Source organism: Lactuca serriola, chromosome 3, assembly GCF_051521515.1.
Source record: "Lactuca serriola cultivar US96UC23 chromosome 3, Lser_US96UC23_V15, whole genome shotgun sequence".
Classification (NCBI taxonomy): domain Eukaryota; kingdom Viridiplantae; phylum Streptophyta; class Magnoliopsida; order Asterales; family Asteraceae; genus Lactuca; species Lactuca serriola.
In genome coordinates, this window is record NC_136410.1 from 289441429 (window position 1) to 289463976 (window position 22548).

Below are 22548 nucleotides of genomic sequence, written 5' to 3' on the forward strand. Positions count from 1 at the left end.
TATCTAACCTATCTATTGATTACAAAGAATCAATTAAAGAAGGAACAAGAACAACCCTAACTCGATATGAACAATTCATAGAGATTGAGTGAATCGTAAGAATGAAAGTAGTCAAAATGAATCAAAACAACACACAAAGCATACATTTATACAACGAGTCGACCCGGTTATAAATCAAGTATAACTCGTGTGTTTTTACTTGATAAGTTCCAAAAGTGCTCCGCAGTCCAGAAGATCCACTAACTTTGCACTAACCACCCTTCCTGTAAATATCTAACAAATGCAAGAAATACAAACTAACATAATCTACCCTAAATAAATAATAAATATATCTTAAGGATATAGAAAGATGTACCAATGAATTAACAAAGCTTCTTGGCCCTCGATCAAACCATATAGAAGAAATCGTCAAGACAAGATGCATAAATTATTAGAAGCAAAACATTGTAAAACAGAAATTTGTAGTCTTCATCATTCCTACATTATTATAAGTGTATTATACATTGGAGTTGATACAACTATTCGGGAGGATAAATTAACAGCTTAAACCCATGACTCGTCATTACCATTTGTTGTTGCCTTTTCTTTTGTTGTTGAATTAAACGAGCAGAATCTACAGCAGAAGGTGTATGATACAACTCCAAGGTCTTTAGTGCAGATACATCTGCCAAAACAACAGGAATACCCAACAAGTTGCTACATTGCTCAATAACAACATGTTCTAGTCTCGGGAAGTGATGACCCGAAGCCTTCCATACAACCAAATCAGTCTTCCCAATTTGCAACACTTTAAGCAACCGAAAACCCCCATCAAGAGCTTCCCATTCAGCTCCCTTGAATGCATACACCTTTAGTTTAAGCACTTGAAGATGTGGCAACATCCCTATCGTAGACATATGCTTCCAATCCAATAACGTGTCTGATAAAGTCAACTTGTTTAAATAAGGAGGGAATTTGTAGAGTGAAGGAAGACCCCGAAGTTTACCTTCAGGTGTTGGACGTGGGAAAGTGTCGTTTAATAATTTTAATTTTTCAAGGTTATCAAGCTTAGAAAAATTGTCAAACAAACTTGGAGTACAAGTAATTCCGGATCTCTTTTCCTCCATGAGTAACAAGAGTTTTCCACGAATTCCAAGTTTTTTTAAATTGGGAGTTCTCGCTAAGATGTTTTCAGTGCAAGTATCGGGTGAAATTGTGGAGATGGTTTGTATGTTTCTTTGTACAAACGGGTCTTCGTTATCCATCCGGGTTTTCGCTTTCGGCCCATGTAATCGACTTGACCCGCTTGTACGCAAATGGCGAAATTGCGACATTTTCCATATGTCAACTTGAATGTCAAGATCACGCGATGTTGTATCAACAATTAAAGATTTAAGACTCCATAATTTTGAAATCGATGGAGGAACAACTTTAAAATTGCCAAAAAGCGCGATGTAGCGAAGATGAACGAGTTGTGTGATTTCAATCGGGAATCGGGAAATGTTTATCGACATCATGTCTATAACTCGAACCAATTTAAAAGATTCATGGATGAAGGACGTATGTTCTCAAGATAATTCCTTTTCCTCACAAGGAAAACAAAGAAAAGAACGAACATGGGGTCCACAAGGTCTGGAGTGAATAACGTTCATGACATGTGAATGAACATAAACACGTTGGTGATAAGGGATTATTAACGAATTTGAATCTAGAATTTGATACCCTTTGATTACTTGTAAAAACTTTTCTTCTGATGCTTCTTTTAGGCATAAATCGCGTAACATATCATGAACACGACATGTTTTAATCCTTCCGTTTGATCTCCTCTTAGAAACTAATATCAGATTGCGTTCAACAAGATCTTCCAAATAATCTTCCGCTAAATCCTCCAAACAATCTTGACCTTTATGTTGAATAAACCCTTCTGCCACCCATAAATTTAACAGTTTCCAAACGGGTATCGGGAAATCTTCAGGAAAAGCACCGAAATAAATGAAACACACCTTTAAATGATCAGGTAAATGCTTATAACTTAATGCTAATACATCCATGTATTGTTTCGGATCTCTTGCAACATACGAACTAACACTTTCGACAACTTTTTTCCACAAATCACGCGTCTTATCTTTCTTCAATAAAAGCCCATCAACTACCACAATCGCAAGAGGTAATCCGTAGCATTTTCTAGCAATCGTTTCACCAAGTTCAACAAGCTCAAATGGACAACTTCCTTTTCTGAAAACTTTTGTAGAAAGTAGCTCCCAACTTTCATCATCATTTAGAAATTTCAAATGATGTGGGAGGCTATCGGGGTTTGCAATTAAAGCCACATCTGTGTTACAACTAGTTAATAGGATTCTACTTCCATAGTTTTGATTTAGAAATGCCATTTTAAGATCATTCCATGCATCTGGGGTCCACACGTCATCGAGCACAACTAGATATCTTCGGCCATTTAAATGTTTGTATATTTCTTCGATCAACATTTCCTCATTCAGTTTATACATTTGTTCAGAAGGATAATCAACAACTGAAGTTAATATGGCAAGAAGTAATTCCTTTCAGTTGTATTCTTGAGAAACATAAACCCAAGAACGAACAAAGAAGTGAAATTCAATGGCGGGATCACAGAACACCTTCTTCGCAAGAGTTGTTTTCCCAAGTCCACCCATACCCACAATCGACACAACTTCAAGCAACTCGGAGATATTAGTGAGTCGACTCACTAACTCTTTTGCCTCTTCATCGAAACCAACAACATTGTCTTCCTCAACCATGGGTTTTCTTCTTTGTGATGAAGAAGAAGCTCTGTTTGAAGATTCGACAGTGTAAAGAGCTTCAATGCCAAACATCTTGTTGTCGTAAATCTCCTTCACTTTTGTCTTGATGAATTCAATATCTTTTGCAACATATCGAAGCTTTGTGGGGTAATCAAATACGTGGACGATTCTACTGAAGGTGCTTCTCTCTTTCTGCATGGTTGAGTTAACTATAAATGTGTCAATGATGTCTTCTGCTTCGTAAGTGTAACAGCCCGGATTTCCAGGTATCTTTTATGCTTATATTTTTGGAGTTTTGTGAGGGGACTCGGCGAGTTGGAGCTCAAAATCGCCGAGTAGGATCGCTGTTCAGGACGCGGGTTCGCGCCCGGACTCGACGAGTCCAGAGAATGGACTCGACGATTCCTCGCTGTTTAATGAAACCCTAATTTCCTGGTCCTAAGCCCTATTTAAAGGACCTTATGGCCCTTCATTGCGGCTACATGAATCTTGAGAGCACCAAAGCAGCTGAGGGATTCGTGTGAGTGAGATAAGAGGCCATTGTTCACCAAATTTGTGTGTTTTTGCAAGAAAGGAAGAGGAAAGTCAAGCTAGAAGAGTTGGGGAGCTTGGATCTTCTTTCATTTCATCAGAGGAGGCTTCTTGAGGTATCATTCAGAGCTTATTTTCGTATTTTTGTTGATATGGTCAAATCTAGGGTTTCTTCATGCGTTATCTGCTTTGTATTGGAAGTGTGAGAGGTCCCGTGGGGATATGGTGCTTAGATCTGGACCTTAGTAGGTCCAGAGAGTCCCTAATGTCATGCTTTATGTCCTCCCTTTTGGGTAGGAGGCTAGGGTTGCCATTTTAGAGGTCATTTCTCCAAAAAGAGCCTTATAGGTGTTGTATGGTAACCAAGATATGAACTTTACGTGATGAATAAGCTTAGGAGGGCCAGATCTATGAGTGGATGGTGCGGATCTGACCTCAGAAGCTAGTTTGAGTTGATGCATGGCATGGACTCGCCGAGTCTGAAGAACAGACTCGGCGAGTAGCATGAAGATTGACCTTAACCACTCAGTGAGTGGTCCAGCCGAGTTATGAGTTGACTCAGTGAGTCAGGGAGAGTTAGAGAGGGTTGATAGGTGGAAAGAGTCGAGCTGGGACTCGCCGAGTTGTTCTTGAGACTCGGCGAGTTGAGTCGTGGTGGCCCCGCGATTCATGCCAGGTGGAACCCATCGAGTCAGGGGAGTACTCGACGTGTCAAAAGAGAATCCTAGAGAGTTGGTGAATACGCATAGACTCGCCGAGTCGCCCTAGTGCACTCGCCGAGTCCGGTCAAAGTTGACCGTTGACCGTTGACCAGAGTTGACCAGAGTTGACTTGATAGGGGTAGTCAACCTTAGTGGTAAAAGTGTTAATTAGAGATGTATGATGTTATAGGAGGATTATAGCTCGGAGGATCGAGCACGAGTGATTTCCAGGATTCACAGGTTATCGAGATATACGAGGTGAGTCTTCTCACTATACTTTACCTTGAGTAGGTAATCAGAGTTATGTGTCAGAGTATGTGTATGTTATGTGTATGCTATGTGTTGTACTGCATGATCTCTATGTGATTTATGCTGTGCATGTTTATAGAGTTGGAACCGGAAGGTTCCCAGAGTTAGAACCTGAGGGTTCACAGAGCTTGGGTGCACGGACCCATAGAGTTATAGCCTCGAGTGGCTAATATGTGTTTATGTGGTATTTTGGGGAACTCACTAAGCTTTGTGCTTACAGTGTTAGTGTTGTTTGTTTTAGGTACTAGTGATGACCGTGGGAAGGCGCCGACTTGATCTATACACACGCAAGGGATTTTTATGTGATATGATCTTGGGATTTTGTATGATGTGAATTGTAGATTTAAACTTGGTGTTTTATGAAAAATTAAATGAAAAATGTTTTTATATTTTGCGAAAAATTATTTTGAAATTCCCGGTGTTACAAGTTGGTATCAGAGCCTTGGTTTGAGGGATTCGAGTACACCTTTGGGCGTATTTGAACTCAAACTGAGGATTTGAGAAGTATTTTCAAAAAGAGTAAAAGATTTTGAAAAGAAACGCAGAGCAGAGTTGTGTGTACGATTAGTCCGCGCCCGAACGGTGATTTCCCAAAATACCCTCATGTTATGTGCTATTGATATTGATATGATGCATTCACATGCTAGAGTAAGCTAAGTATTCCTATTAGGACTAGAGTGGCCTGATTGTGATGCCTTAGCCTAGGAAGTGGTGAGCTGCTATGAGATGCTTGAGAGTGAGTAGGTAGCAGCGAGAGGCTTATGAGAGATCTATTAGGGAATAGCCTGTGCATGATAGAGTACTTGGAATTTGGGATCCGAAGAGGAGGACTTGGGGTGTATTCTGGTACGGTGCGGACAGTAGTATTGGGCCCGTACTACTGAAAGCACCGGAGCGGTGTACAGCCCAAGTAAGAATCTTTGGAATACCAAGGAGGAATGAGTTGTCGAGTGTGAGTATGCTCGAAGGGGTTCTAATTTTTCGTATGTTGTATTTCAGAGGTAGATCATGGTGAGGACACGTTTGATGCCTGAGAGCAGTGATACCAGTGATGAGGAGATCCGCCGGATCATCCACGAGGAGGTGGCTACGGCCATCAGGGCAGAGATACCAGAGATGTTCGGGTCTATTAAGACCACGCTGATTGAGACTTTTGATGAGCGTTATGCCACTCTTTCTGAGGCTGCTGTTGCAGCGGCCACCGCAGCTATTGCTGTTGCGAGGCCGCAAGGTGGTGATGCGTTGCTGTTCCGGGAGTTCAGCAACACAAAACCACCAGAGTTTGATGGGACCCAGGACCCGGTGGCAGTTATGAGATGGATTTCTGATATAGAGGGGTGTTTCTTCACTTGCTCGTCTCCTGAGCATTTGAAGGTTCGGTTCGCGTTGAACCAGCTTCGAGATGAGTACGTTCCCCAGGTGGAGAGGGAGCGTTTGGCACAGGAGTTTCTGACCCTCAAGCAGGGTAGTGAGTCAGTTACAGCGATCACCAGGATGTTCCATGAGAGGGCGATGTTCTGCCCTGAGCACATGTCCACTGAGCAGGCACGTATGAGCCGATATTTGAGTATTTTGAGGCGAGACATTCGGGAGTTCGCGGCGAACTCCTTGTACCGGACATTTGTTGAGCTTCAGGCAAATGCTCGGAAGAGGGAGATTGAGCTGGAGACTCAGGCCAGGGAGGAGGCGGAGTCTCAGGGGAGGGATCGGCGACCGACACAGTCTCAGCCGACAGCCAAGCGGGCCAAGCTCGTTGATCCCAAACCAGGGAGCCAGCAGGGTCGCACTTGTGGGAAGTGTGGCAAGGGTCACGATGGAGTCTGCAGAGCGGGATCTTGCTACAAATGTGGCAAGGAGGGGCATATGGCCAAGGATTGCCCCAAGGGGTTTGTAGTGTGCTTTCACTGCAATCAGACCGGACACCGGAAGGTAGAGTGTCTGCAGTTGCAAGGGTTATCTCAGGGAGCACCTCAGAGATCTGCCGCTGCCGCCATCAGAGCTACAGAGTCGGCCGGTGAAGGCCGAGGCGCCGAGGGCACGAGGGAGAGCTTTTCAGATGACCGTGGAGAAGGTCCGCGCAGCGCCCGATGTCGTGGCTGGTATGTATTCTTTCATGTATTTATTTTGATGTTGAGATATTATGCTTATGTTATGTTATGCGTAGGTACTTTTCTTGTGAATTCTGTACTTGCCTTGGTGTTATTTGACTCGGGTGCGAGTCGGTATTTTGTATCTTTGGCTTTTAGTCAGCATATCAGTGTTAGTCGTGAGGCGTTGGGTCGGCCTCTGAGAGTTTCCATAGCTGATGAGAGAGTGATATATTCCACGGAGGTTCTCCGAGGTTGCGTAGTCGAGATTTTTGGTGTTGAATTCCCGATTGATCTGGTTCCTATTGCGATGGGTGATGTCTGTGTCATTGTGGGCATGGACTTGTTCGATCAGTTACAGGGAGCATCTTGGTTCTCCAAGATCGATTTGAGGTCTGGATATCATCAGGTGAGGGTGCGGGATGAGGACGTCCAGAAGACAACATTCATGACGCGTTATGGGCATTATGAGTTTGTGGTGATGCCTTTTGGGCTCACCAATGCCCCGGCAATGTTCATGGATCTCATGAACCGAGTGTGTAGGCCGATGTTGGATCGGTCGGTGATTGTGTTTATTGACGACATTCTGGTATATTCAAGATCTAGAGAGCAGCATGAGGAGCATCTGAGAGAGGTTCTCGGAGTTCTGAGATCGGAGAGGCTTTATGCCAAATTCTCCAAGTGTGATTTCTGGTTGCGGGAGGTCCAGTTCTTAGGACATCTCGTTAACCAGGAAGGGATATTGGTCGATCCGGCCAAGGTTGAGGCGGTGATGAGTTGGGAGGTGCCGAAGTCACCCTCCGAGATCAGGAGTTTCCTAGGGTTGGCAGGGTATTATCGGAGGTTTATCAGGGATTTCTCTAAGATCGCAGTGCCACTCACCAGATTGACCCGGAAGGGTGTTGCTTTTTCATGGGGCCCCGAGCAGCAGGCCTCCTTTGAGACACTTCGCCAAAGGTTATGCGAAGCCCCGGTATTAGCCCTCCCGGAAGGGATGGAGGACTTTGTGGTATATTGTGATGCATCGATTTTGGGTCTGGGGGCGGTACTGATGCAGAGAGGGCATGTGATAGCATATGCATCGAGGCAGCTAAAGCCTCATGAGGCGAGATATCCCACCCATGATCTAGAGTTGGGGGCAGTGGTGTTTGCCCTCAAGATTTGGCGTCACTACTTGTATGGGGTTCGGTGTACGATATACACGGACCATAAGAGTTTGAAGTATTTGATGGATCAGCCCAACCTAAATATGCGACAGAGAAGGTGGTTGGATGTGGTCAAGGATTATGATTGTGAGATCCTATACCACCCAGGCAAGGCTAATGTGGTAGCCGATGCGTTGAGCCGCAGGGCGGAGAGCACTCCACTGCGGGATGTATGTTTGAGATTGACCGTGATAGCTCCGGTATTGGACGCCATTTGCGGGGCACAGGCCAAGGCTGTGCAACCTGAGATGCAGAAGAGGGAACGGGTTGTTGGTTTGGTTTCAGAGTTCGTTACCGATGGTCGGGGGCTTATGACTTTTCAGGGGCGTATCTGGGTGCCATTTGTGGGAGGAACGTGTACCATTTTGATGGAGGAGGCTCATCGGTCGAAATTTTCGATCCATCTGGGGGCCACTAAGATGTATTTGGATTTGAGAAAGGAGTATTGGTGGCCCTGTATGAAGAGGGATATTGCGTGGTTTGTTGAGAGGTGCTTGACCTGCCGTAGGGTTAAGGCCGAGCACCAGAGGCCGCATGGCAAGTTGCAGCCATTGGAGGTTCCCGAGTGGAAATGGGAACAGATCACTATGGATTTCATCACCAAATTGCCGAGGACTGCCAGAGGAGTTGATGCAATTTGGGTGATTGTGGACAGGTTGACGAACATCGCTCACTTCCTTGCCATCAGTGAGAGCTCTTCAGCAGAGAAATTGGCAGAGGGTGATGGGCAGTACAGAGATCGTACTTCAGACGACAGAGCAGATTCAGCAGGTCAGACAGAGGTTGTTGACCGCTCAAAGCCGACAGAAGAGTTATGCAGACAGGCGCCGATCCGAGCTTGAGTTTCAGGTCGGCGACCATGTTCTCCTGAAGGTCTCTCCTTGGAAAGGAGTGATTCGATTCAGGAAGAGGGTCAAATTGGGTCCCCGGTATATTGGTCCATTCCGTGTGATCGCGAGGGTAGGTCGGGTAGCCTATCGTTTGGATTTGCCAGCAGAGTTGGGGCAGATTCACGACACTTTTCATGTGTCGCAGCTGAGGAAGTGTATAGCCGATGAGTCGGCAGTGGTTCCATTAGAGGATATTCAGGTGGATGCGAGCCTGAATTATGCCGAGAGACCAGTGGCCATCAGAGATCGGAAAATCAAGGTTCTGAGGAACAAGGAGGTACCCCTGGTGTTGGTCCAGTGGCAACACAGGAAGGGATCAGAAATGACCGGGGAGCCGGAGCGTGAGATGCGTGAGCAGCATCCGAAGCTATTTTCAGAGCGAGACTTCGAGGGCGAAGTCTAGTTTTAGTGGGGGAGAGTTGTAACAGCCCGGATTTCCAGGTATCTTTTATGCTTATGTTTTTGGTGTTTTGTGAGGGGACTCGGCGAGTTGGAGCTCAAACTTGCCGAGTAGGATCGCGGTTCTGGAAGCGGGTTCGCGCCTGGACTCGGCGAGTCCAGGGTATGGACTCGGCGAGTCCGCGCTGTTTAATGAAACCCTAATTTCTCGGGTGTGGGACCAATTTAAAGGGCCTTAAGGCCGTCATTTGTGCTCACCGGACCCCTGAGTGAAACCCTAGCGAGTTTGAGCGTTTGGAGCAAAGCAAGGAGCCATTATTAACCTTGGAGGTGTTGTATTGCAAGGGAAAGGAAGCAATAGCTAAGGGGGAAACAAGAGGAGCCACTTCCTGAAGATTTGAGGACCAGAACATCACATTTAAGGTACTACCTTCGAGCTATTCTCTGTTATGTTGATGATTAGGGCTTATTGAGCCCTTTTGTGGCTAGATCTAGTGCTTCCTTGGTCCCTTAAGTGAGTTAGGTTCTAGATCTAGACCTTTAGAGGTCCAGAGTGTCCCTTTTCCCAAGCTTTTTATGAATCCATGGGGGTTTTGGATTGGGGTCTTTGTGCTTAAGGTCAAAACACCATTTATGAGTCATGGGGTGTGTTATGAACACCAAGATGTGGACTTTACGTGATAAATAAGCTTAGGAGGGCCAGATCTATGAGTTGTTGGAGCGGATCTGACCTCAGAAGTAAGTTGGAGTTGATGCATGGCATGGACTCGCCGAGCCTGAAGAACAGACTCGGCGAGTAGCATGAAGATTGACCTTAACCACTCAGTGAGTGGTCCAGCCGAGTTATGAGTTGACTCAGTGAGTCAGGGAGAGTTAGAGAGGGTTGACAGGTGGAAAGAGTCGAGCTGGGACTCGCCGAGTTGTTCTTGAGACTCGGCGAGTTGAGTCGTGGTGGCCCCGCGATTCATGCCAGGTGGAACCCGTCGAGTCAGGGGAGTACTCGACGTGTCAAAAGAGAATCCTAGAGAGTTGGTGAGTACGTATAGACTCGCCGAGTCGCCCTAGTGCACTCGCCGAGTCCGGTCAAAGTTGACCGTTGACCAGAGTTGACCAATGTTGACTTGATAGGGGTAGTCAACCTTAGTGGTAAAAGTGTTAATTAAGAGATATATGATGTTATAGGAGGTTTATAGCTCGGAGGATCGAGCACGAGTGATTTCCAGGATTCGTGAGTTATCGAGATACCCGAGGGGAGTCTTCTCACTATACTTTACCTTGAGTAGGTAATCAGAGTTATGTGTCAGAGTATGTGTATGTTATGTCTATGCTATGTGTTGTACTGCATGATGTCTATGTGATTTATGCTGTGCATGTTTATAGAGTTGGAACCGGAAGGTTCCCAGAGTTAGAACCTGAGGGTTCACAGAGCTTGGGCGGACCAATAGAGTTATAGCCTCGAGTGGCTAATATATGTTTATGTGGTATTTTGGGGAACTCACTAAGCTTTGTGCTTACAATGTTAGTGTTGTTTGTTTCAGGTACTAGTGATGACCGTGGGAAGGCGCCGGCTTGATCTGTACACAAGCAGGGGATTTTTGATATATATATATATATATATATATATATATATATATATATATATATATATATATATATATATATATATGATCTTGGGATTTGTATGATGTGAATTGGGATTTTAACTTAATGTTTTTATGAAAATTAAATGAAAAATGTTTTTATAATTTGTGAAAAATTATTTTGAAGTTCACGGCGTTACAATTTAAAGAACATAATCCGCCTCTTGTGGCCTCCCTTACCACCCTGTTAGCTAGAGAATACCCTAGTTGGACCTTGCACCTTCCTTGAGTGAGAGAAAGAGTTTTTGTGAGCAATTTTGGTGTGTTTGTGAAGGATTTTAGAGCTTGAAGAAGAAGGAGCAAGGAGAGAAGCAGAAGATCCGACATCTACTCCATATTAGCCACCATATTGAGGTATAAATTCGTTACCTTGATCTATAGTTGCTTAGATCCTTTTCTTGGAAGTAAATGGCCATTTTTGGTGCAAAATGGGGTCATACTCGTATATGGACTTATCACAAGGATATGGTTCCAGATCTGGACCTCTCTAGGTCCCCAATGGCATAAAGTTGCTCACTTTATCCAACTTAGGCTCTTTCCATGCACAAAAACCTTGTAGGAAGATTCGTTTTGATGTTTTAGCCTTGAGAGGCCTTGCATGCACGTAAAGTTTGCAACTTTATGTGGTATTTTCACTAAGGGAAGTTGGATCTGAAGTTTGGGACCTTAGATCCCACTGAAATGGACTGAACAAAAAAGGACTGAAGGAACTCGTCGAGTCCACTGGTCGACTCGACTTGTCGGGGTAGGGTTTACTCGTTTTTGAGTTTCTGAATGAGCGTAGTGAAGGGTTAGAGTATTGGTCAGAATGAGCTTTTGGTTTTCTGGAAATTGGATGAACTCGAGGAGTCACTTAGGTGACTCGATGAGTTGACTCGAGATTCAGTGGAATGGAATCGGGAGGAACTCGACGAGTTATTGTGTTGAGAGAAAAACTTGAGACACACTTGAAGAAACGTTAGAACAAGTATAGTTGCGGAATAGTTAATCTCAAAGGATCTAAAAGCTCAACAATAATAAGTTAACGAGTTAGATAATTAGAGAGTTAGTTGCGGAAATGTAAGGAAATATAAATGACAGCAGGTGATATATCAAGTATACACATAAGTTGATTCATAACATGGAATGCATTCAGACCAAGTTAGTGAGTGAGATCAAGCTTAGTGATAAATTCACGAATGACTTGCTCCGAAGAGAAATAATATTCAGTTATGTTATAGAGGATTTTTGAAAGTAAGGAGAGATATGAGACGCGTAATAGAGAGATGTAATTTATAGACTTGAAGATTGTTAAGATATATATTTAACTGGGAATTAAGGAGCTCTATATATAGAGACTCAAGAATTACATTGGATCAAATCTCTAAGCGTAGCCATGCAAGGCATACTGGACAATAGAGATTATTACAGAAAAGTAGATAAAGTTAAACTAAGTAAAGTGTAAGTAAGATTGCGGTTGGATGATGACTTCGGATGAGGCTGCTGATGAAGATTTGACTGCGGATCCTTGAGGGTTGCGGTAGACTAAGTTTAAGAGGGCCACTTCCATGATTCAACAATTCCCCCCTAAGTGACCTCTAACTTTTCTTCACTTATTAAGTTTCAGGATCTTGATCAGAATCCACCAAAACTGTAACATCTCAAAAATCAGGTATACCTTGTGAACCTTGTAACACTTGAATTTCAAAATATTTTTTTCGCATAATATAAAAAAATTTTCATTTAATTTTCATACAAAAATCCCAAGATCACATAACATAAAAATCCCATGTGTGTGTACAGATCAAGCCGGCGCCTTCCCACGGTCATCACTAGTACCTGAAACAAACAACACTAACACTGTAAGCACAAAGCTTAGTGAGTTCCCCAAAATACCACACATAACACATATTAGCCACTCGAGGCTATAACTCTGTGGGTCCGTAGACCCTACTCTGTGAACCCACTGGTTCTAACTCTGGGAACCTTCCGGTTCCACCTCTATAAACATGCACAACATAAATCACATAGAAATAATGCAGTACAACACATAACATACATATAACATACAAATACTCTGTCACATAACTCTGATTACCTACTCAAGGTATAGTATAGTGAGAAGACTCACCTCGCGTATCTCGATAACTCGCAAATCTCGGAAATCACTCGCGCCCGATCCTCCGACCTATAATCCTCCTATAACACAATATATCTCTAATTAACACTTTCTCAACTAAGGTTGACTACCCCTATCAAGTCAACACTGGTCAACTCTGGTCAACAGTCAACTTTGACCGGACTCGGCGAGTGCACTAGAGCGACTCGGCGAGTCTATACGTGTTCACTGACTCCCTAGGATCCTCTTTTGACACGTCGAGTACTTCCCTGACTCGACGACTTCCACTTGGCATGAATCGCGGGGCCACCCCGACTCAACTTGCCGAGTCTCAAGAACAACTCGGCGAGTTCCAGCTCGACTCAGTCCATCTGTTAACCCTCTCCAACTCTCCCTGACTCACTGAGTCAACCCCTTAACTCGGCAAGACCACTCGCGGAGTGGTTAAGGACAATGTTCATGCTACTCGCCGAGTCTATTCTTCGGACTCGGCGAGTCCATGCCATGCATCAACTCAATCTCGCTCCTGAGGTCAGATCCGTTCCATTAACTCATAGATCCAGTCCTTCCAAGCACATTCATCACGTAAAGTCACAATCTTGGCTACCATGCAACGCCTACAAGGCTTCTTTTGGTGAAATGACATCTAAAATGGCAACCTAAGCCCCCAACTCAAAAGGAAAGGCATAAAGTAGAGTATTTGGGACTCTCTGGACCTACTAAGGTCCAGATCTAGGTACCATTTCCCCATGGGACCTCTGACACTCTAATTACAAGGCAAACAAGGCATGAAGAAACCCTAGATTTGACCATATCAAGAAAAACACGAGAATAAGCTATGAATGTTACCTCAAATAGCTTCCTCTACCGAAATGGAAGTAGATCCAAGCTCCCCAACTCTCCTAGCTTGGCCTTCCTCTTCCTTTCTTGCAAACACACACAAAAATGGTGAATAATGGCCTCTTATCTCACTCACAAGGACTCTCAGATGCTCTGGTGCTCTCAAGGTTGAAGGTAGCCGTAATGAAGGGGTATAAGGTCCTTTAAATAGGGCTCAAGGCCGGGAAATTAGGGTTTCATTAAACAGCATGGACTCGCCGAGTCCGGACACGAACCCGCGTCCAAATCCGCGATCATACTCGGCGATTCTAGGCTCCAACTCGCCGAGTCTGTTCACAATTTACCAAAAATAAATAAATGAATAATACCTGGGAATCTAGGCTGCTACAAACCTTCTTCTTTGTATGATTGTCATATTTAGCCCTTGATAAGAAGATTTTTGGTTGGCAGGTACGCGGGGCGTACTGGAGTGTACGCTCAGCGTACTTGTCCGCGTTCTGATCAGGAAGGATTTCCAGGTACGTGGGGCGTACCAATGTGTACGCGGGCCGTACCCGGCCCAGAAGAGAAACCCTAATTCCTTGAGCCTCCCTATTTAAGCAACCTTATGGCCCTTTTGTTGGCCACCCTTCCCAGAGCATTATCATTTCTAAACCCTAAATCTCGTTCATATAGCAAGGGAGTGTCTAGGAGAGCCTTGTAGTGTGTTCTTGGCCATTTGGAGCAAAGTGAAAGCCTTGAAAAAGGAAGAGTTAGAGCTCAAGCTTGTGGATCCGAGATTAGCGGTGAAAGAAGCTTCATTTTGAGGTAAAAAGCTTCAAGCTTTACATCTTTTCTGTTTATACCTTGTAAGAGAAGTTTTAGGGTTTTTGTCCCCAAGTTGATAGCTTTATGAGTTAATGAGCTCTTAGAAGCCGAGATCTGTCACATGCTAGCCCATTTAGGGTTGTTATGTGATAAAAACCCAGTCTTGGTTGTCAAAAGTTGTTCATGCATGAGATATGGACCTTTAAAGGTTGGAAATGGGGTGATTTGGGTGTTGGTGACTTTCACAGCCATGCAAAGGCTTAAAGTCACACACTTTATGGATTAAGTCGTATTAGAGAAGTCAGATCTTGAATTTGGACGCAAGTCTTAACTGATTAAGACCCAAAAATCAAAGAAGACTGAAACTGGGAGTTACGCTGGGCGTAATCTTAGTACGCGGGGCGTAGGGGTCGCGTTCCCCAGTTTCTGTGAGGTTGCCGGGTAAGCCCAGCATACATGTCTGGTACGCGCAACGTAACCCGGAGAGGGTTGACTTTTGTTGACTTTTAGGGTTTAGTCAATATTTGGGTTGTTGAGCCATGGAAGGGGTATAATGGTCTTTTGCCCTTCTAAGAGTGCCAAGAGAGAGTTTAGTCTAGCCTTTGAGAGTGATATTGATTAGAGTGTTGTTCCATGTGATTAGGCGGAGGCTAGACCAGATTTTACCGAGTCAGAGATTTACCGAGACACCCAAGGTGAGTCTTCTCATTATACTTTACCTTGAGTAGGTAACCGGAATTATGTGATAGAGTATCTTGTATGCTATCTATGTGATTTGTTGCACTGCATTATTTCTATGTGCCTTATGTCGTGTGTATATCAGAGTTAGGACCGGAAAGTCCACAGAGCTAGGACTAGAGGGTCCACAGAGCTAGGACCAGAGGGTCCACAGAGTTAGGGTCCAAGGGCCCACAGAGCTATAGCCTCGAGTGGCTAATATGTGTTATATGTGGTATTTTGGGGAACTCACTAAACATTTATGCTTACAGTGTTTTGTGTTATGTGTTCAGGTACTAGTGACGATCGCGGGAAGGCGCCGGCATGATTCATACACACACGAGGAGTTTTATATGTTCTTTTGATCTTGGGATATGTTTTATGAATTGAGATGTGATACATTGAGATTTTATAATAAATATTAATGGGAATGTGTTTTGAAATGCGAAAAATGGTTTAAATTTTCATGGTGTTACAAATTGGTATCAGAGCCTTGGTTTGAGGAACTCGGATGCACCTTCGGGTGTATCTGAACTCAAACTGAGGACGTGAGGAATTAAAAAAAAATAATTTTCAAAGAGTAAGAGAGTTTTGAAACAAACAGAGCAGAGCCGTGTGTACGATCAGCCAGCGCCCGGACGTTGATTTCCCAAAATACCCTTACAATAAGTGTTATGAGCTAGGTTATGATATGATATACGATGAGTTATGTTATGCATGCTAGAGTAGACTAGGTATTCTTATTAGGACTAGAGTGGCCTGATTTGTGATTCCTTAGTCTAGGAGTCTTGCTGCTAGGGAAGCTTGAGAGTGATTAGATGGCAGCGAGGAGTTTATGAGAGAGCTGCTAGAGACAAGCCTATGATTATTTAGAATAGGGTACTTAGGATTTGGGACCCGGGGAGGAGGACTTGGGGTGAATGCTGTTGCGGTGTGGACAGTAGTATTGGGCCCGTACTACTGAAGGCACTGGATCAGTGTGCAGTCCATGTAAGAGTTTTCGGGGTACCAGAGGTCAAGTAGGGTTGAGTTATCGAGTGTGGGTATACTCGAGCGAGTCCCTGATATTTTGTATGTTGTATTTCAGAGACATCATGGTTGGGACACGCCACACACCAGAGAGCAGTGGTGCTAGTGATGAGGAGATTCGTAGGATCATTCACGAGGAGGTGGCTGCGCCCATCAGGGCAGAGATACCGGAGATGTTTTGGTCTATCAAGACCACTTTGATTGAGACTTTTGACAAGCGTTATGCTGCTCTTTCTGCTGCTACTATTGCTGCGGCCATCGCAGCCGTCCCTGCTGCTAGGCCGCAAGGGGGTGACTCGTTGCTGTTCCGGGAGCTTAGCAACACGAAGCTACCAGAGTTTGATGGGACACATGATCCAATTGCTTCGATGTGATGAGTTTCTGATATCGAGGGGTGCTTTTACATGTGTTCGTGTCCAGAGCATTTGAGGGTCAGGTTTACGCTGAACCAGCTTCACATGGGAGCGAAGGACTGGTGGAAGTTTGTGACGATGCATTTTTCGTCTGCTGAGCTTGTTACGGTGACCTGGGAGAGGTTCACCGCTATGTTCTGTGATGAGTACGTTCCCCTGGTGGCAAGGGAGCGTTTAGCATAGGAGTTTATGACCCTCAAGCAGGGTACTGAGTCCGTTACAGTGATTACCAGGATGTTCCATGAGAGGGCAATGTTCTGCCTAGAGCACGTGTCTACAGAGCAGGCACGTAGAGCCGATATCTGAGTATTCTGAGGAGGGACATACAGGAGTTCGTGGTGAACTCATCATATCGGACATTTGTTGAGCTTCAGGAAAATGCTCAGAAGAGAGAGATAGAGCTAGAGACTCAGGCCAAAGAGGAGGCGGAGCCTCAAGGGAGGGATCGGCGACCGGTACAGTCCCAGCCGGCAGCCAAGCGGGCCAAGCCCGCCGATCCGAAGACGGGGAACCAGAAGGGCCACACTTGTGGCAAGTGCGGGAAGGGTCATGATGGGGTATGCAGGGCAGGGTCTTGCTACAAATGTGGCAAGGAGGGGCATATGGCTAAGGACTGCCCCAAGGGATTTGCAGTATGTTTTCACTACAACCAGACCGGACACCGGAAGGCCGAGTGTCCATAGCTGCGAGGGTCAGCACAGGGAGATTCTCAGGGATCTGCCCCTGCTGCTGTTAGAGTTTCAGAGAGTCAGCCGGTGAAGACCGAGGCACCGAAGGCACGAGGGAGAGCCTTCCAGTTGACCGCGAGGAGGTCCGCGCTGCGCCCGATGTTGTGGCTGGTACATATTCTTTCTTATGTTTATTTTGAGTTTGTGGTGATATGGTTATATTATTGTCACACCCCCGAACCAGATGGCGGAAACGTCTGAGGGCTCGCGTGACTTAAATTGAATATCATCACAATGAATATACATGAATCATAACATAAACATCACCATGCATCAATATATTACAACTGGAATTGTTCACATCAGTTACATTGTTTTAATGTTACAAATCCATACTTAAACTATTTGATAGTTTTCAATAACAAAACACACTAATGAATGATTTTTGATTACTCTTCCTTGATTACTCGGGTGGTGTTGGATTAATTAAGGTTTGTGAGTTGTTATAATCATGCATTAGTAATGACTAGTTATAACTACAGTTTACGAACGATCCCTAGAGGCGTAGCCCGTTATCACTCACTTAATCGAAACAACCTTGTTTACTATTGATTTACAACCTGAATTTGTTTACTTTGATTTACAACGTCTGAGACCGATCGATTTGTTTATAACGAAATTTTGGAGTTATACACGTATTTGTCTTTCGTTGTTTTTGTTGTAAGCCGTAGATTAGTATTTTGACTCAATATTCTATAAATAAAATATTTGGTATAAATATAGTCGTTTAACCTTTTTAGCCCCTTTTCTTTTTATAAAAGTAACAGTTTTGGTCCTTTATATAAAAGAAAAGACATTTTTAGCCTTTAAAACATTTTCTTGATACTTTTGCATCATAGATTTATTGAAATGATAGTTTTAACTCAAGACTTAGTTTGTTAACAATTTCAGCCCTTTTAGAATAGTATTTTTTTCGGTTTGAACCCAACTTTTCGCAATTTTTACAGTTTTAGCCCAAAATCCAAAAACTTTACTTTTTTGATCCTTTTTGGAAATAAAAAGCATTTTCAATCCTTAAATAGTTTTGTTACACTTTTTATCCCCTGTTTTGAAGAAATTATCATTTCAGCACCTTTAAATGTCATTTTTCGCAATTTTTGGGCTTATTGGGTCGAAAAGCCCAAAATTAGCCCATTAAGCTAAAGATTTACATTTGAAGTCCTTTGAAAATTTTATTATTCAGAAAAACAATTATATTAACTGTTTTGACTCTTTAACCCTTAAGAATCCGTGATTTGGCAACCTTTAACCCAAATTTTGTATTTTTGACAATTTAAGCCCAAGAATGGGCTTTATGTTGAAATATGTTTATCACAATCTTATAAGTTATTATTCTTGACTTGTTGGGTGCAAAATAACTTAGATCATGTTTGTTTTCTTTCTCATGTCATAGATCTTGTGATATCACCCCTTTTTGGTTACATGTTTGTCACAAAGACACATAAAATCATACATACATGCATAAAATCACACATAGCATACACATACACATAGATCTATACATTTTCTTGTATTCTCCCTCATAAAACATATGAAAACCGTAAAGAGAGGGGTATGAAGTTCACCTTGAGTTGTGGTTTCGGTTTTTGAAGGAAGAGATGAAGAAAGTTTCGATCCTAGCAAGTCTTCTTGGAAGATTTTTGACTTAGATGTGTTCTAAGGGACAAGATCACGAATTTTGTATGAGATAAGGGAGATTGGTGATGAAATGAAGAAGATATGTTATTAACCAAAGAAATAACTTACCAAGGATGTGAACTACTTGATGAAAATCCTTAGATTTCTAGCCATAATTTCGAGATCTTCAAAGTGGAAAAGGATGATGTTGAGAGTGGTTTAGTGAGAGTTTTTGTGAGGTGTGTGTGTATGTTTGTGTTAGGTTCGGCCGAGAGAAAAAGAGAGAGGAGAAGAGAGAGACCTTGATGAGATGTTTGCTTGGAAACATGAGTTGCATGCTTGGAGACCCAACAAATAATAGTGAGGTGGCCATGGAAAGTCAACTCTTCTCTTTTGGTGTAGTTGGGCTGAGAAAAGGAGAGGGAAAGAAGGATTTGGGCCCTTTAATGCTTAAGCCCACATTACAAACCCATTAGGTGATTTTCGACCCAATTAAATCAAGGAATGATTTTTATGAACCATTAGGGCTAATTAAATTTGTTGTAATTCAATGAGTTCCATTAAAATTATCCTAGTTTATTTTAGGCTTATAAAGCCCAAAATATTAAGTTTTCAAGCATATGGGTCCAAATTAGAGCCCATATAAGAGTTCTAAGCCCAAAGTAGTCAAATTGGAAGCTTATTGGTCCATTAGGCCCAATAAGGAAATCCTAGTCCAAAATGTACTTATACCGGAATTTCTAGGGTTTCCAATCTTTTGTTGACTATTTGATGTGCTTGTATAAAGTGTTTGATGGAAGTTTTGTTGTTATTGAATAAGCATCATACATGCTTTCACATTTTTGGTTCACATTTGATATAATTGTTGTTGTTACAAACATTCAAATTTCTAGTTGTGACAATTATGATATGCGTAGGTACATTTCTTGTATGTTCTGTGCCTGCTTTAGTGTTATTGGACTCGGGTGCGAGTCGGTCTTTTGTGTCGTTAGCCTTTATTCAGCACACCAGTATTTGTCGTGAGGTGTTGAGTCGACCTTTGCGAGTCTCCATAGCTAACGAGAGAGCAGTGTATGCCACTGATCTGATTCGAGGATGTGTACTCGAGATTTTCGGCGTAGGGTTTCCGATTGATTTGGTCGCGATTGCTATGGGGGATGTCTGTGTCATCATGGGCATGGACTGGTTGAGCAGATTTGGAGTGGTTATCGACTGCGAGCGGCAACTGGTGACCATATGAGACCCTAGTGGGGGAGTTCTTACGGTATATGGTGAGGGCACGTGATCTGGGTCGACATTTTGTTCGGCCGCTAGAGTGAGGCAGAGTCTACAGCGGGGCTGCAGTGGGTTTGCGGCGTATGTGATGGACACGAGGGTTGATTCCGAGAGACCGAGGTTAGTTGATGAGGTTCCGATAGTGCGAGAGGTCCCGGATGTTTTCCCTAAGGAGTTGTCGGGTGTGCCTCCCGAGAGGCAGGCAGAGTTCCGTATTGATTTGGTTTCGAGGGCAGCGCCCATCACCAAGGTGCCCTATCGCCTTGAACCTCCAGAGATTCAGGAGTTATCCTCGCAGCTTCAGGAGCTGCTGGGGAAAGGGTTTATTCGGCCGAGTAGCTCGCCGTGGGGAGCACCGATCCTTTTGGTCAAGAAAAAGGATGGCTCACACCGTATTTGCATTGATTAATGGGATTTGAACAAGCTGACGGTCAAGAACCGTTACCCCTTGTCGAGGATTGACGATTGGTTCGATCAGTTACAGGGAGCGTCTTGGTTCTCCAAGACTGATTTGAGGTCTGGATATCATCAAATGAAGGTGCATGATGAGGATATCCAGAAGACGGCGTTCAAGACTCGTTATGGGCATTACGAGTTCGTGGTGATGCTTTTCGGGCTCACCAATGAACCGACAGAATTCATGGATCTCATGATCAGGGTGTGCAGGCCGATGTTGGATCGTTTAGTGATCGTGTTCATTGATGATATATTGGTGTACTCGAGGTCTAGAGAGCAGCACGAGGAGCATTTGAGGGAGATCCTCGGAATTCTGAGATCGGAGAGGCTGTATGCCAAATTCTCCAAGTGTGATTTTTGGTTATGGGAGGTCCAGTTTCCAGGGCACCTCGTCAACCAGAATGGGATATTGGTCGATCCGGCCAAGATTGAGGCAGTGATGAACTAGGAAGTACCAAGATTCCCTTCGGAAATCAGGAGTTTCTTGGGCTTGGCCGGATATTATCGGAGATTCATTCGAGATTTCTCTAGGATTGTGATTCCTCTCACCAGGCTGACCCAGAAGGGCATGACTTTCAGTTGGGGCCCAGAGCAGCAGGCCTCATTCGAGACACGTCGCCAGAAGTTGTGCGAAGCCCAGTGTTGGCCCTTCCAGAGGGAATAGAGGACTTTGTGGTATATTGTGATGCGTCGATATCAGGTCTGGGCGCGGTGCTGATGCAGAGAGAGCATGTCATAGCATATGCATCGAGGCAGCTGAAGCCTCATGAGACGAGGTATCCTACGCAAAATCTAGAGTTGGGGGCTGTGGTGTTCGTGCTCAAGATCTGGCGTCACTATTTGTATAGGGTTCAGTGTACCAAATACACGGATCACAAGAGCTTGAAGTATTTGATGGATCAGCCCAACCTGAACATGCACCAGAGGAGATGGTTGGATGTGGTAAAGGATTACGATTGTGAGATCTGTATCACCCGAGAAAGGATAACATTGTAGCCGATGCCCTGAGTCGTAGGGAGAAGAGCGCCCCGATACGATACGTTTCTTTGAGATTGACAGTGATGACTCTGGTGTTGGACACCATTCGAGGGGCCCAGGCTGAGGCTGTGAGACCGGAAAACCATAAGAGAGAGCGGGTTATCGGACAAGTATCGAAGTTCGTCACCGATAGCCGAGGGCTTATGACCTTCCAGGGTCGGGTTTGGGTGCCATTTGTGGGCGGGGCACATAACATTCTGATGGAGGAGGCACACCGATCGAGGTTTTCGATCCATCCTGGGGCCACTAAGATGTATTTAGAATTGAAGAGAGAGTATTGGTGGCCCTGTATGAAGAGGGATGTCGCATGGTTCGTAGAGAGTTGTTTGACCTGTCGCAGGGTTAAGGCCGAGCACCAGCGTCCGCATGGTAAGTTGCAGCCTTTGGATATTCCCGAGTGGAAGTGGGAACAGATTACCATGGACTTTATCACCAAATTGCCAAGGACTGCAAGAGGTGTCGATGCAATTTGGGTGATTGTGGACAGGTTGACGAAGAGCGCTCACTTTCTTACTATCAGTGAGAGCTCTTCTGCTGAGAGGCTGGGAGAGTTGTACGTGAGGGAGGTGGTATCGCGGCATGGAGTACCGATCTCGATTGTCTCGGATCGAGATGTACGTTTCACTTCCAGGTTCTGGAAGAAATTTCATGAGGAGTTGGGGACGAGGCTTCATTTTAGTATCGCATACCACCCACAAACTGATGGGCAGAGCGAGCGGACGATTCAGATGCTCAAGTACATGCTTCGGGCATGTGTATTGGACTTCGGAGGGAGTTGGGACACGAATTTACCCTTGGCTGAGTTTTCCTATAACAACAACCATCATTCGAGCATTGGTATGCCACCCTCTAAGCTGTTGTATGGGAGGAGGTGTCGGACTCCCATCTGCTGGGGAGAAGTAGGGCAGCGAATGATGGGAAGTATAGAGATAGTGCTCCAGACGACATAGCAGATACAACAGGTCATGCAGAGGTTGTTGACCGCCCAGAGTCGCCAGAAGAATTATAC

At 44.3% G+C, this 22548-nt stretch overlaps 1 pseudogene; it reads right to left on the minus strand.

Moving 5' to 3' along the window:
* Positions 1–518: 518 nt before the first annotated feature.
* LOC145096290 (putative late blight resistance protein homolog R1A-3) overlaps positions 519–22548 on the minus strand; it is a 29762-nt pseudogene continuing 7732 nt past the window's right edge.